This window comes from Gaeumannomyces tritici (assembly GCF_000145635.1).
Source record: "Gaeumannomyces tritici R3-111a-1 unplaced genomic scaffold supercont2.14, whole genome shotgun sequence".
NCBI lineage: Eukaryota > Fungi > Ascomycota > Sordariomycetes > Magnaporthales > Magnaporthaceae > Gaeumannomyces > Gaeumannomyces tritici.
In genome coordinates this window covers 143,222-145,630 of record NW_008804558.1, presented here as the reverse complement: position 1 = coordinate 145,630, position 2,409 = coordinate 143,222, and positions in this window count along the sequence as shown.

Sequence of the window (2,409 nt, the reverse complement as noted above, 5' to 3'; positions counted from 1 at the left end):
GCTATAGGTTCCACCGAGGAGATATTAGTGGCCAACCTTGGTGGACGTTATAAAGTCCTTGTTCAAATCTCAAATATATCGCAATGTAATTTGTAAGGAACCACTCTGGGGATTTTAAACTCGATCTTATGAGCTGCAAAGAAATTCAGCATGTTCCCCACACAGCCCTCACCAGTACAGCCTCAATTTATAACAGTGAACAGGTCCGCATATTTAGTTACATGGTATTAAAATCGTCAAAATATTTCCAGTGTTGCATACAGACCTTAATAACGATTTATATCTTTAGCTTATTACCGCATTTCACGACGTGGTTCCAAAAACATGTATCTGACTAATCTGTGTTTAGTAGGGCTACAGCTTCGGTTGATGGTCTCAAAACGACAGTCACCTCAAATTTGTCCAATAACTGGAATTTTACAACGCCCAGCTCCGGAATATCGGAGACTTATTTATTTCCTACGGCCCCTGGATATACCCAAGCTAGTAAGAGTGACGCTGAGTACGGCTGTATCCATTACAAAAGGTGGGAGCACGTTTTGTTGATTATGCAGGTTATAATATATGGTATTATTATGTAATCTCCATACGCCGCTTTCTTGGATATACAAAATCAACAACGCCTAGTTTCCTAGATACGGCCCGCACTGGCTTGTAGGCCTATTCTCCCTAATAAAGAACCCTCTTTCCCGGTCTTTGCAACCTCCCCACGTGCCGTGATAGATGCTTAGGTGGATTCCTTTCTCTTCATACACATACAAGGCCCCCTGCCCTGATTTTCGAAACTATTGTTCATTAGGCTTAAAGATCTCTGTGCCGACAATAGTACGGACTTCTTCCCTTGTATAAAACCTTAGGTACCAAGTTTAACGTCATGTTAAAAAGCAGCCGCTATTCCTTCGATAGAAAAGGGTACAATGCCAAGTCACGACGTGTGGGCGCGTGCAATGTCGACCCCAGCCGACTGTCACAGTATACGTCTTTCACGAGGCTCTTCGGGCCACACTCCTGTCACGGACCGGCACAATGGAACCCCGTAATCTACCAAGTAATAGACCTTAGAATTGAAGATGGAGAGGGAAAGAGGGAATCTACAAGATGCGTGTGCTCGTGCCCCGCACTTGAGCACCAGGCGTTGGGGCAAGTGCACGGCTGGGTCAGCAGGCCCTCATGCCACGCCATGACAATTCCCTTCTGTTCCCGCACCCACCTAACCCACCTTCAAGGGCTGCGTTTCGGGGTCGCTACTGTTCGCGGACAGCTCGTTAGGGTTCGGTGGGAAAGGCTTTTAGTTGCAATGCAAAATATCTAAATGCTGTTAGAGATCACGTAGGGCAAAGAGGCAAAGCTGCAGTCAGCACCAGGTTGATATGACTATCTAAAGGTGAAGAGTACAAAGGAGGGATTGGGTGCGTTGCACCCATTCCCGCGTGCAGCGTTTTCTCCAACCGTGGGTCCAGTGCACGAGCCCCCTGTCTGATCAATCGCCACAGTGGCTCAGCGACTCCCCAGGCGCCACGCCACAACAGTTATCGTTATGCAAGGCATCCGCGCGTGCGTTATACTCGATTCCGTATAATTCAAAGCTTTGACTCCTGTAACGTGCTGTGCACAGGAAGGGGTTCTCGCTGGGAGATCTCAGAGGTTCAGGTCACTCAGCTGTCTGGAGGAAGCGTGCGGAGCAGTGGTGTATTCTGCAGAAGGTGCCTACCTGCACCAACAGAAAAAACAAGAAATAAAAAAACGGTTGCTTGCCCTCCAAACCCCTTCACAGGAAGTCTTGCGGGCCCTAGATATGCATGATGCTGTCGTGGCCTCCGGCCATCACGCCGTGGACCTTCTTGGACGCTTGGACACGCCCAAGGGGCCGCCTGTGCTCATGTCGTTAGACTGGTCGTCAGCTCGCGCTTGAGCCGCCAGGTTGGGCATGGACCGAGATGCCCCAACATCTCTGGGGTGTTACAACTCCCTAGCTTAAACTGTCCCATGTGCGACTAGTCGAAGATGCAGACAAGTGGGATTAACCCGACAACCCTTTACATTTACAACGTGGGGTGCATATAAAACCCATATTGTTCACCTCACCCCAGGGTTTACAATAACGTGGCCGAGGCGGCACTTTAGCGATGTATCTGTAGCTTCTTTCCGACTGCATTTTAACAACACGCCTAGGCGTCTCACCATCTAAAGAGCGCCAGTAACGGCTAAAAACCTGTCACAAATACTATCGGCCCAGATTGTGGGCTTACAGGCTTGTGTGGGTCTGTGGAGTTATGGATCTGTGGATTTGTGGATCTATGGGCTTGTGGGCTTGTGGGTTTGTGGAGTTGTGGGTTTGTGGAGTTGTGGGTATGTGTGTCAAAGGTGAAATTGTTGCGCCGGCCGTGCATGGGAAGGCGTAAAGGTATC